The 13,601-nt window shown below is 44.8% G+C and overlaps 1 protein-coding gene across 2 annotated transcripts in view; it reads left to right on the top strand.

The window, feature by feature from the left end:
- The first annotated feature begins 108 nt into the window (after positions 1 to 108).
- ZHX3 (zinc fingers and homeoboxes 3) overlaps positions 109 to 13,601 on the top strand; it is a 125,149-nt gene continuing 111,656 nt past the window's right edge. Inside the window, exon 1 of one of the 2 annotated variants that reach the window (XM_038572320.1) lies at positions 109 to 245. The gene's annotated coding sequence lies outside the window, so the exon portion shown is untranslated. The remainder of the gene's footprint in view (positions 246 to 13,601) is intronic. The other variant, XM_038572323.1, reaches the window with a different exon arrangement.

Below are 13,601 nucleotides of genomic sequence, written 5' to 3'. Positions count from 1 at the left end.
CCCTCCCCACGCCCCAGGGCGCCCTTTCACCCAGACGGGCGGGGCGGGGCGGGGCGGGGCGGGGCGGGGCGGGGCCGGCCTCCAGGCCCCACCCCGGCCCCGCCCCGCGCCCTGGAGCTGCGGGATGCGCGGTCCCGCTGGCCCGCACCTGTCCGCCTGCCAGGAGCAGCAGAAAAGCCGGGATTTTCGAATCGGGCCGACTTAGGCCGCCCTGGCTTTGGTTCCAGTTCGCTGCGTGACCTTGGGTAAGTTTCCCCCAATCTGAGCCTGTTTTCTGCTTTGGCAAAGGGGATAGCCACCTTGTAGGATTTTTGAGATCACAGGAAACGACTTTGTGGGCCACCTGGCGCTCACACGTCCCCTCCTCAGGGGCAAACTTTCCCTGACCGTCCCCCCTCCCTCCTCTAAACCCCGTAGACTGGACAGGAGCCTGGAGTCATGTGGACTCACGCAGTCCACAGTTGGGATTTCATATTTGCTTGACTCTTTGATTATTGTGTGTCTCCTCATTTGAAGCTGAGCTTTGTGAAAGTAGGTCGCGTTCATCCTTACACCCGAGCGCCCAGTTCAGTGCCTGACATACAGCAGGCGCTCAATAAGTGCCCCGTCCTTCATTGCATCCATCTGACCCACGGGTGGAGCGACGGCGCCCTCAATACTGCCACCGGCCAGCAGAGGGCAGGCGGTGACCAGCCTTTTTGCCCAGCTGGCCCTCCTGGCAGCCAGCAGGCGCCGCGGGCGGGGGACAGGTGAGCCCAGGTGCGCTCACGTTTGAAAAATCGGTGGGCGCGCGAGCCACGAGCGAGGAGCCGGGCTAGGGCACGGCATTTCCTTCGGATCTGTGGCTCACGAGGCCTGTCCTGGATCAGAGACCCTTCTGGCAACCTATGTGGATGTAGGACTCCTGCGAAGAGGATTCGCTGAGAAGCATCAGGAGGTGAGGGAGTTTGCTGTGAAGGGGGAGGGCTCCAAGGTAAAGTTTGGGGGGTGGGGAGGACAATTGTAAAGAGCCAGGCTTAGAGGGTCCTATGCGGAGGGGAGTGACAGGTGGCCGCTATTGTTCCATGAGCCAAGATGCCAGCACATGGGCGTAGTGATTGGCCTCAGTGGGCCTCACTGTAGCAAAAGCCATTGAGTGTCAGTCCTAAACCCAGGCTGTGCTTGGTGCTTGGCTGGTATCTAGGAAGGGCCCTGCTGGGAGCGGAACCATCTCAAGGTGGCCTGAGGGCAGCGTCACCCAAACATCTCTGTGGAAGCATTATATATATCCACGATATTCAACCGTGAAAACACAGGAATTCCTCAAGGGAGCCTGGGAGGAATGGAGAGGTTGGAGGGATGGCTACACCTGCCGCAGTCACCGTACCTCTTTGAAACTCAATTTCCTGAGCTGCAAAACGGAGATAACCCCTACCTTGCCAGATCGTATTGTGAGGATTAAAGCAGGACGAACTACAGCAGTAGTTTTCAACCTTGGCCGTGCGCTGAAATCACCGTTCCCCGGGGCAAATATTGATATCTAGGGTACTGGGATCACCTGGAAAATCTGCAGGTGATTGCAGTGTGCAGCCAAGGCTGAGAATTACTAAGCTAAATAAAAAGCTGGATACAGCACAGGGCACACACTAGGCGTTCAGTAATGTTTATCACATTGTTAAAAAAAAATGGAACACATATTGTTTTCATTGTTCCTCATGAGAGAAAAAAAAAAGTTGATATAAAGTTTGCTGCAGAAATTGGATTTCCGACGGGCTTGTTTCCGGAACTATGAATCATCTGGGATTTGGTGATTATGGGGGTGGGGGAGACAGAGGCAGCCTCTGGTAGTAGGACTTATCCCAATGACCAAATGAGCTGAAGGAGGCAGGGACCCCCCTGTTCTAGCTTGCGGTTTATATAACCATTTCCAAGGCATCTTGTGAACATGCAAACAGTCTGGCTACTTGCATTGATCATTTCTGGGGTTAAGAACAGAGGTTATTTTCTCCCCTCTCTGGGTACACTCACCAGATGGGCCTATGCCATTGACAACTGTTTGTTTCTTGAGTGACCCCACAAGTGCAGGTGGCACCTCCTTCTTTTTGGCCTTTATTAACCTTATGTGCTTCATTAAATTACAGACCTAATGATTATTTACTGTGCCTCACTATTTTTTGCTGGGCAAACCTGACATAAAGTGGGAGGACCTGCTCACCAGGCCTGCAGCTGTGACCACTTGTCTTGGCAGCAAGACTGGGCCCTGGAGCAGCTCCTCAGTCACTCCTGATGGCCTAGTTGAAAGAGAGAAGCAAGGCAGAGGACCCTGTGTCTGGCTCCCTCTAGTATGGAGGCTTGGGGCCAGGGAGCGGGGTCAGGACCGTTGATGTCTGGCTAGGATTATCAGATTTAGCAAAAATAAATAAATAAATGACACCCAATTAAATTTGAAGTTCAGATAAATAACAAAAGTTGTGTTTTTTATTTTTTTTTTTTTTTTAGTGTAAGTATGTCCCATGCAATTTGGGATATATTTATACTAAAAAAAATTCATTATCTGTACTTCAAATTTAACTGGATAGCCTTTTTATTTGCTAAATCCCAGGTCTCTACGACTGACCAAGAGCCAAGGAAAACCTAGCACAGTTAATTTGCTACTGCGCCTCCTGCTCATTGTTGCCACATTGAGATTCCACCTGTCACTGCTCTGCTCCAGAACTGTGCGTGGCTCCCATCTGCTTCCACAGCACAACCTGGACTCCCTGGCTGCTGCGCTAGGCCTTGTTCTCCAGCCAACCCAGCTGACCTGCCTGGGCCCTTACCCATCTCTATGGCTCATGTTTTCCCTCATGGCATGTGTCCCTCCCAATAGCAACTGCAAACACTTATCGAGTACCTACTGGGTGCAGGCACCATGCTTAATTCTTCATCTGCATAATCTCATTTGATTCTCTCAAACCTTCACATGGCAGGGACAGAAGTTATCATTTTACTGATGAAGCAACTGATGCACACAGTGATTCTTAAAATGTGGTTCCTGTGTCAGCAGCAGCAGCACCTGGCGACTTCTTATAAATGCAAACTCTGAGGCCCTACTCCACCCCTTACGAATCAGAAACTCTGAGGGTGCGGCCCAGCCATCTCGATTTTGATAAGACAGCACCCCCACCAGTGTTACTGATGCACACTCGACTTTGAGACCTGCTGCTCAAAGAAGGGGTGAAGAGGTGAAGCAACTGCTGGAGTTTGTCACCAGGCAGATGGTCTAAAGGATGGCAGACGATCACTAGGCAGGGTGTTTATGATCTCACTGAGCGCCATACCCAGGCCAAGCACTGGGAATGCTGCAGTGACCCCACAGTCTTGGGGTGGGTGGGGAAAAGGGAAAGGTCAGATAGTCGGGGAATTGCCACATAAGATGACCAGGCTTAGGTGGGCCAAGCCCAGGAGCCTATAGCAAGATAGAAGGGGTCAAGGCTTTCCCAAGTACATACCCAAGCTTGAAAAATAAGTTGTAACTAGTTAGATGAAGAAGGGTGGGAATGATGTTTCAGGTGTAGGGACTATATGGTACAAAGGCCCTGCAGAGCTACCTGGGGGTAGTTCAGTCTTGAAGATGAAGGTGAGAAGAGTTGGGAGCCAGGGGGTAAGGTGGGGTGTGGGGTGAGGATCCTCTGCCCTCAGCAAAGGAAAAAGCTTTAATGGGTATTGAGAAAAGCCCTCAGCTTCCAGGTGGATTAGGCACTTGGGAAGATGGGGGTGGAGGGTAGAGATGCAAGGGGTGCCTGGCATTCCCCCCGCCCCTAGATTCAGGGTGCTTCGACATCCAAGGCGTCTGCTGAGGCTCAACCCCCAATCGCAGCAGAGGGCAGGTGCTCAGTTCCAAGACCTGCATCGCGGAGCCCAAGGCCCAAGGAGCTCCCCTTCCGGGACTGAGAGGCTGGACTGGGGAAGCGGGTCGTCACGGCCCCGCCCTCTGCGCCCCCACCCCCCGCCCCCCTGCTTCCGACCCGCCCCCTGCCTCTGCTCCGCCCTCCACCCCTGGCTGGAGAAAGCCGGGCTCTGGGGTACTGGCCTGGGTTGCTTTTGCCTCCCATGTTCCCTGTTCCTGCTGATGTGGCAAAGGCCACGGGGCTACTGGGCCTCTTCTCCCAGCTTCTCACGGACAGGCCCTGGTGGATGTGGTCAGGGATTCCCGGGCTGGAGCGCAGGACGCTTCCACAGCTCTCCCCTCCGCCTGCCAACCGAGCCTTTGTTGCCAGCCTGGGACTGCCCCGGCCCGGCCAGGTTGCCTGGCAGTGTGGACTGACGCTGGGCAGTTCCCGATTCCAACTGTCCTTCCCGGAAAAACGTCAGTTTGGCTGAACCTTAGAAACCCTTCGCAATTTCTAGCCTAGGGAAGAATACTGAAAGATCATTAACCACTGTGTGAAGTGGAGCTTTCTCTGTGTCTAAAATCTGTGCAGGACTTGCCAGCTGCCCCACGGGCTTGGCCTTCAGCAAGGGGACCTCCTGTTCTTTTTATTTGTGTATACCTTCTGCCCCCACCCACCATCTGGCAACCAGGACCGTGTTTCATTATGCTTTGCAACTCAAGAAGGGTCTAGCGTGGTGTCCTCCACTTAAATCTTCAAAAATATTATTTAGGGAAGATCAATTTCTGTTGGGCTCTAAATTATAGATAGATACACAAGGGCAGTGTAAGTGGGTGGAAGTGGTGAGTAAAGCCTTAGATGCTAGGGAGAGAAAGTGAATGCAAGATGACCCATCTGGCCTTGAATGTTGGGCAAAACCATGGGCATCAAAGAGCCACGGATGGTTGTTAAGCATGAGAGCAACAACACTGCTGGTCATTGTACTAGATCTTTTGGAATGCTGTTGTACTGTCCTGCTCACATTGTTCTTTCTACCTAGAAAGTTCTCCCCCTACCCCGTATCTATATAGTCAATGCCACCCCATTTTTTTGGATCCTAGCTCCATAGCTACTTACTGCCTCAGGGAAACCTTCAATGGCAGAGAGACTCTAAGGTGACCCCCTGTATCCTCATCTCCTGGTGGTCATGCCTTTGTGTAATGCCTTCCTTTTGAGTATGAGTGGGGCCTGTGACTTGCTTTTTTATTTTTATTTTTTTAATTTATTTTTTATTGGTGTTCAATTTGCCAACATATAGAATAACACCCAGTGCTCATCCCATCAAGTGCCCCCCTCAGCTGTGACTTGCTTTTGACCAATAGACTACGGCAAACGTGAGGGGACATCACTCCCTTAACTATGTTATATAAGAGCCTTGCTATCGGGGCACCTGCGTGGCTTAGTGGTTGAGAGTTGGCCTTTGGCTCTAGGTCATGATCCCAGGGCCCTGGATCAAGTCCCGCATTAGGCTCCCCACAGGGAGCCTGCTTCTGCCCTCTGCCTATGTCTCTGCCCCTCTCTGTATGTCTCTCATGAATAAATAAATAAAATCTTTTTTAAAAAAAAGTCTTGCTAGCAGACTAGCTCTGGAGACTCTCCTTGCCAACTTGATGAAGTAAACAGCCATGTTGAGAAAGCTCACATGGCAGGGAGCTATGGGTGTTCTCTAGGACCAATGGCAGCCTCCTGCTGACAGCCAGCAAGAAGTTAGAGTTCTCAGTCCTGCAGGAAATGAATCCTGCCAACAACCTAAGGGAGCTGGAGCCCCTAAGTGAGAATGTAGTCCTGCCATCACCTTGATTGCAGCCTTAGGAGTCCCTGGACAGAAGACTCAGCAAAGCCACGCCCAGACTCCTAACTCAGAAACTGAGATAATAAATATATGTTGTTCAAGGTCTCTAAGTTGGCAGTGACTTGCTATGGAGCACTAACTAACTAATACACCTTCTGGTTAGGTTAACTCATTGAAGCAGGCTCTCGTAGCATCAAATGCCTTTTGTTTTTAATTTGCTTTTTCATCATCCTCTTTTATGTGACAATTTATTTTTTTAAATTTATTTATATATGCCATTTGATGAATGGTATATCTTCAAGAGGGCACTTTGGCCCATCACTTTGCCCCCAGAGTCTCTCCTGATGCCTGACATATGGAAGACCTACAGGAAGTGTTGCATGTGTTAGTGAGTCAATGCTCTTGTTTAATCTTTACTACAATATGGCTAAGTGGGAACCGTTGTTACATATAAAGGAAAGAAACCAGTTATTAACATATGCTTAAAAGTATAGTGAACAAAATCTATCTTATACCTACAAATTTTGGTTTATACATGCCACCATACCGTAATTTTTAGTATGACTACAGAATGCTTTGGGAGCTGGGCGTAGATTGCATGGTAGGACATCCTTCATGGAGGATGTTCTAGAAAGCATAAACATCCAAAAATACTTTAGGTCTCCTTTGGTTTTCTCAAAGACTTAACTCTTACTTAAATCATTCTTTGGATGATTCTTTGGAAACTCCTACTGTGTCACTATCTTTTTTCTGACCTGACACAGACAGGCCCTCATTTGCCAGTGCTTTGCGTGATTCTGTTTGCCAACATCATGCTCACTGACTTCATAAATTCTACATCTTTGGCAAGATTTGCAGTTTCATTTTGTACTCCATTTGTGCTGTACTCCCAGAGGTCAAAGTCCTCTGACTGCGGGATGCTATTAAACCCAAAATCCATTCTGTTTGGATCTCTGCTCTGAAGCCTCCCATAGCTCCTAATCTTATACCTCCCACCACCACCCTCCTCGTTCACCACCCCCCCACAGCTGCCACATTCACCTCCTCACAGATCTACAAGCACACCAGGCACACACACCCCCATTTTGCCCGCAGTTCCCAGAGTACCCTTTCCTCAAACACCTTCCTGGCTCATTCTGTCACCTACCTCAAGATTACTCAGGTATCTCCTTTCTACCCTGACCACTCCCATCCACCTTTCTTGTTCTAATCTTTTCCAGTGAAAAAGGTGAACCACCTTTTTTATGTTCTATATATTTTACTTTTTAAAAATATTTGGTATTTATCTCCCCCTTTCCCCAGCATATTCGAGAATGTAGGCTCCATGAGGACAAGACTTGTCTTCATAATTATATTCTAAGAATGCTGTCTGGCACATAGTAGGTCTCCAGTAAAGGTTAGTGGGTGACCGTCCTCATCTTTGATGGGCTTGCCTCTAGCTCAAAGTCTCCATCCCCTGCTGCTGGCCCAGCTCCTTCTGGCCTGTCTCTCCAGTCCTCCGGCCCCCGCCTGGGTGATAGGACTTGTCACGGGCATCTGCCTGATCCGGAGGGACTTCCTGGGGTGCCAGAGTGTTGACTTCGCTGTGTCCCTGCCATGTCTCCAGCAGGTGTGAAATACTAAATTCCTGTTTTTGTTTTGTTTAAGGGCAAGAGGATTAGGGAGGAAGGAGAGAATGAGGGAAGCAACAGTGGAGAGCATTGGAGAGAGGACCGTCACAGGTTTTCTTGGGGTCCCCACCCAGCCAGCTTTCCAAGCAGCTCAGAGGAGCAGCTGGCAGCGGGTGAGGTCTGTGTGCCACATATCCTGAGCTGAGTGCCACGTGGCAGAAGCAGCCCCGTTGAGTCATGGGACACATAGCCACACTACTTTGTAGAGTTTGGTGTGTGGAGTATTTTTGTTTTTTACAGCCCAGCTGTCTGTGTAATGACTTCCTTCCCTCGGCCTTGTTCACGGAGGTGTCCCTGAGCGACCAGCTGAGTCACCACATTCCTTGCAGCTTAAAACACTGGCCCCAGTACCAAGGCCCGGTTCCTTCGTGAAGATGGGACCTTTCAAGGCAGCTATGGAGTGCCCAGAAAGACAAGCTATAGAATTCCCATTTCGAACCCACACCCTTCCCCCAAAACATGATTAAAAACCAAGTAAAAATGGAGAGAAATTCTATCTGCTGTGCATGAGGGAATGACCACAGCCGTGTGTCACGGCCTGAAGAATTATTTGTCAGCGACCATGAAGTAGATACCAAATGAGGGAGGGAGGGAGGGAGGGATGAGGAACCGACGTTCATGCAGCGTGAAGAGTTACAAACCCAAGTGAAGACTAGGAACTCTCCGTGCCCGGCTGGCAGGAATAGAAACTTGCTTAGCCCTTCTATAAAATAAGCAGATAGTTGTCAGTAATATTAAGGATGCATGGGGCACAGAGGTTAGCAATTTCATTCTTTGTAAAATATTTTGAAAGTTTGCTCAGATACACATAAGACAAGAAGGAGGTTATTTAGAATAGCATTATTCATGGCATGGGAAGTGCTAAAGGAAGGAGCTAGTAAACCGTGGTGGATGCCTACCTTTGGAATTCCACACAGCTCTGAGAGGTAATGAAATAGGTGTAAATACCGCAGCATCAATGGGATTTATAGTGCTTAGTGGGGAGAGCAGTCCAAGAGCTTGAAAGAATAACACTTCTCATTTTATTGAGGTGTGACTGATGTACAGTAAACCACACATATTTAAAATGTGTGGTCTAAGCTTTGACATATGTAATTACCCATGAAACCACCACCACGATCAAGATAATGAATATATCCATCACCTATAAGTAAGAAGTAGCGCTACATGGGTTCAAATGGGCAGATGTCTAACATCTGTTAAGTTGTTTTTTTTTTTTTTTAAAGATTTCATTTATTTGAGAAAGCGCACAGAGAGGGAGAAGCAGACTCCCCACTGAACAGGGAGCCTCCCCATGTGGGGCTTGATTCCAGGACCCCGAGATCACAACCTGAGCCAAAGGCAGACGCTCAAACAACTGAGCCACCCAAGCGCCCGTGTGTGTGTAATAGAATCCCATAGTTATAATAGTAAAAAATGTTTCGATATCCTGAAAAAGAAAATCTGGAAGGACACACACAAAACAAAATTATACTTGTTGTTGGGAATCTTATGAAAACTGCCTGGCCCTATTTGGCTAGTGCACCTTGCATTTCAGAATTGCCCACACCTCTTGTCCCACTTTGTGGTTTCTAGGTCTCTGGTGAAGGTTTAATATGCTGGAAATTCATTATTATGGTCTCTTAACTTTGAGTGACTTTATTAAAATATTACTGAGGTCATCATAATGAACCCCAACATAAAGGGTGCCTGGCTCTTGTTCTCCACCCCCATATTGGACAGCTGCGTCAATAACTTCCTTCAGCTCACCCCCAGAACCATTTTCTCTATCATCTCTCTAGCCTGGAGATATTTCAGCAGGAGGGGGTTGTGGCTGGGAACAAAAGAGTGATTCCCCAAATCGTTTGTAAATCCATTTTTTTAGTAATATTTACACCTGAGGTGGGGCTTGTGCTCACAATTGTGAGATCGAGTCGCATGCTCCACTGACTGGGCCAGCCAGGTACCCTGCAAATCCATCTTCTATTACTATTCTTCACATATAAGTACAGGACGGGTGAAGATTGTGGGGGCAGGGAGCATGTTGAATTTTGTCTGGCTATGCGTTTTATATAAAAGCACTCATTAATGTGCATGTTCTTTTGTATCTGGCTGTTTCCACTCCACGTTGTTTATAAGAGTCCTTCTCCCACTTTGTTGTGTGCAGGTGTGGTTAATATTTTGTGCAGTATAAAGCATTCCATTGAATGAAAATACTAGTTTATCCCATCTACCAATTGACATGCCAGCTCTTTCCAACTTGGGACTATTGTAAATAATGCTGCTGTGAACTTTCTTGTACACGTCTACTTGCTCTACCTGGGCATGCATTTCTCATGTATATATTTTAAGCAGAATTGCTGGGTTATAGGTATTCCTATGCTTAACTTAAAAAAAAAGCCAAACTGTTTCCCAAAATTATTATACAAACACACTCTTCCTGATAATATATGAGAGTTCCCCTTGTGCATTAACCAACAGTTCTCACCAGCAACTGGTATTATCAGACTTTGTACTTTAGCCATCTGGTGGGTTTGCAATAGGTGTTCTCTCCAGTTCATTTCCCTGATTACTGATGAAGCTAAACACCTTTCATACATTAATTGACCATTTGGATTTTCTTTGTGTGGAGCCAAGACCCTGTTCTTGCCCATTTTCCCATTGCTCTGTATTTTTCATTATTTGTAGTAGTTTTTTTGGTATATTCTGGATATAAATCCTTTGCCAGATATGTACATTGTTTTTTTTTTTTTAAAGATTATTTATTTATTTATTCATAGAGACACAGCTAGAGAGAGAGAGAGGCAGAGACACAAGCAGAGGGAGGAGCAGGCTCCATGCAGGGAGCCTGATGTGGGACTCGATTCCGGGTCTCCAGGATCACGCCCTGGGCTGCAGGCGGCGCTAAACCGCTGCGCCACCGGGGCTGCCCAGATATGTACATTGTTAATCTTTCTTCCCTTTGGCTAATGAAGTTTCTTGATGAACAGAAGTTCTTAACTGTAAAGAAGTCCAATTTATCAGTCTCTCACTTGTGGTTAGTGCTTTTTCTGTCTAATTTAAGAAAATTTTTCCTCCCTTGATGTCATAAAGATGTTGTATGTTATCTTCTAAAGACTTATTGGTTTACCTTTCATATTTTAGTCCATAATATAGCAGAAATTGGGTTTTGAGTAGGGTGTACAATGGGATTTCCAATGTCATTTTTCCCATATGGGAATTCAATTGACTCAACACTATTTATTCAAAAGATCATTTCTCCATACTGTTTTGCAATGCTATCTCTAACATTAATCTGTTTGATGGGCGGGGGTCTCTCTTCTGTTCATTGGTTTTTGTCTACTCTTATGCCAACACCAGTCTGTCTTAATTATTAGAGCTTTATTATAAGTTTTGTTAGCTGTTAGAATAAGTCCTCTCCAACTTATATTTCTTCAAGAGTACTTTAGCTGTTCTTGGCCTTCTTCGGTTTCATATAAATTTTATGTTAGAATGATCTTGTTAAATGCCATGTAAAAATCAACTGGGATTGCTTTGAATCTATAGACCATGTGAAGAGAATGACAGCTTTACAGTATTGAGTCTTCCAATCTATTAAGATGCTATCTCTCTCCATTATTCACTTATTTATGGTCTATTAAAATTTATAGGCCTTCTTCATGGTTTTCTCCATAGAGATCATACATATCTTTTGTTAGATCCATTTATAGGTACTTTGTATTTTTTTGCTACTTCAAAACTATTTTGACTATTTTTTAGAAAAACAATTTTCTGACATTTGCTGGAATACAGAAGTAAGGTTGACTTTGATAAGTTGATTTTGCAACCTGGAAAAGGGCCTTCAATCAGAACCTAACCATAGTGTCACCCTGATGTCAGACTGCCAGCCTCCAAAATGGGGGAAAATAATTCCATTGTTTATAAACTACTCTTTGTGATGTTTTTTGTTACAAGCAGCCAACTGACAGCAGCCAACTGAGATAATTTATTGGTTCTTAAAGTTTATTTGAGACTCCTAGGGTTTTCCACCTACACAAAAATGTCATCTTTTAAGAAAGACAGTTTTACTTTTTTCTTTCCTATCTTTATGACTTTTTTCTTTTTTCTTGCCTTATTGCCCTGGCTAGGATATCTTGTAAAATGTTGATGGGAGGTGGTGATAATTGAATATTCTTGCTCTGTTCCTGATCTGAAAGGAAAATGCTCTCTATTTTACCATTAAGAATGATGTTGGCTCTAGCTTTTTCCCCTGTATCTCCTATATCAGATTGAGGAAATTGTCTTCCATCTTTAGGTTATTAAGAGTTTTTGCTGTGGATAAGTGCTGAATTTTGTCAAATGCTTTTTTAGCATCTATTCAGATAATCAAGTTATTTTTCCCTTTTATTCTGTTAATGTGGTTGGTTGATTTTTAAATGTTAAACTAATTTGCATTCCTGAGATAACCTCCATTGGTTATGACTTATCCTTTTAATTTGTTGCTGTATTTGATTTGCTGACATTTTGTTTAGGATTGTTGTATTGTTGGTTATGAGAGATAGTCTATATTTTTTCTTGTCATGTTCTTGCCAGGTTTTGGTGGTACAATTATGTTGACCTTATAAAATACTTTGGGAGTGTTCCCTCTATTTTCTGAGAGAATTTGTATAAGTTTGTATAAATTAGGTATTCTTATTTAAAATCTTAGCTAGAATATTTTTACTTTTATCTTTTAGCCTATATGTCTTCATATTAAAATGTCATAAATATCATATAGAATCTTGTATTTTGTTTAAATTTTCCCTGTTGATCTTTCTCTTTTTGTTACAATCTTGAGCCCACTTATATTTAACATAATTACAGATATGGCTACAAACCATTTACATCTGTAATCCTGTTGCTTCTTTTTGTCCTACCTGGGTTTTGTTCCCATTTTCCTTTTTTTTTTTTTTTTTTCTTTCTTCTCTTGGATCAGCCAAGTATTTTTTATTATTCTATTTTATCTTACCCTTTAGATTTTTCAACATTGTGGTAAAATAAACACAACATTTGCCATCATAACTATTTCTAAGTGTACAAGTTCACTAGTCTTAAGTACATTCACATGTTTGTGCAACCAGTTTCCAGAACTGTTTTCATCTTGCAACACTGAAAACTTAAAAAATGTTACTAAACAATAATTTCCTATTCATCTGTCCTTTCAGTCCCTGGCAATCATCATTCTGCTGTTTCTATAGAGTTAACTATTCCAGGTACTTCATATAAATGGAGTCATACAGCATTTGTTCTTTTGTGACTGGCTTATTTCACATAGCATTATGTCCTCAAGGGTCATCTATATTGTAGCATGTGTTAGAATTTTCTCCCCTCCTTTTTTTTTTTTTTTTTTTTTTGAGAAAGTGTGTGTGCACGTGCATGCACACGGTGGGGGGTGGGGAGGGGAAGAGGGAGAGGAAGACAGAGAGGATCTTAAGCACACTCCATGCCCAGCACAGAGCCCAATATGGGGCTCCCTTTCATACCCCTGATATCATGACCTGAGCCCAAAGCAAGAGTTGGTGCTTAACCAACTAAGCCATTTAGGCACCCTGAGAATTTTCTCCCTTTTTAAGCCTGAATAATATTCTTTTTTTTTTTTTTTTTAAGATTGATTTATTTGAAAGAGAGACAAAGAGTATGTGTGAGCATGTGTGTGAGTGGGTGGGGGGCAGAGGGAGAGGGAGAAGGAGAGAAGCAGACTTCCTGTTGAGCATATAGCCCAAAATGCCACTGGATCTCACAACCCTGAAATCATCACCTGAGCCAAAATCAAGAGCTGGCTGCTTAACGGCCTGAGCCACTCAGGTACTTCAAGGCTGAATAGTAGTCTATTGTGTGTATATACCACATTTTGTTTTTCCATTCATCCATCAATAGACATTTGGGTTGCTTCCACCTTTTGGCTATTGTGAATGTACTGCTATGAATAAGGGTATACAGATGTGGGTTTGAATTTCTGCTTTCAGTTCTTTTGGATCTATACCTAGAAGTAGAACTTCTGGATCATATGGTAGTTCTATGTTTAATTTTTTTGAGGAACCATCATACTGTTTTCCACAGCAGCTGCACTATTTTATATTCCCACAAATAACACACAAGTGTTCCAATTTCTTTGCAACTACTCCAACATCTGTTTTTTTCTTTCTTTTCTTTTTTGGATAATAACCATCCTAATGATTGTGAAGTGGTATCTCATGATTTTTATTTGTCTAAGCTTGGCTTTTTATCTCCATGAATGCAGTGTGTTTGGCT

This window comes from Canis lupus, chromosome 24, assembly GCF_011100685.1.
Source record: "Canis lupus familiaris isolate Mischka breed German Shepherd chromosome 24, alternate assembly UU_Cfam_GSD_1.0, whole genome shotgun sequence".
Classification (NCBI taxonomy): domain Eukaryota; kingdom Metazoa; phylum Chordata; class Mammalia; order Carnivora; family Canidae; genus Canis; species Canis lupus.
Note: the sequence above shows the minus strand (reverse complement) of the source record. Positions and strands in the feature narration are given on the sequence as shown.